Below are 263 nucleotides of genomic sequence, written 5' to 3' on the forward strand. Positions count from 1 at the left end.
GTCATGAGTTCTTTAACAGTAGCATGTCTCTCTGAACGAGTTTGTACAGCATACAATTCTTTCAGATGAAGGTGAATGTCAGCAGCATTCACCGCCTCATCGAACCTCCTCTGAAGTTCATTCGACATAGAAGCCAACATGTAGCTCTTAGCTTGGAGATCATGATCCCAATGTTTCTCAAGCTTAGCTAATTCAGTCCTACTGATATCAGGAGCCGCCTCCTTAGGTGGCTTCTTATCAAGTACATACGCAATCCTTTCGGA

Source organism: Primulina huaijiensis, chromosome 4 (genome assembly GCF_012295235.1).
Source record: "Primulina huaijiensis isolate GDHJ02 chromosome 4, ASM1229523v2, whole genome shotgun sequence".
Lineage (NCBI taxonomy): Eukaryota > Viridiplantae > Streptophyta > Magnoliopsida > Lamiales > Gesneriaceae > Primulina > Primulina huaijiensis.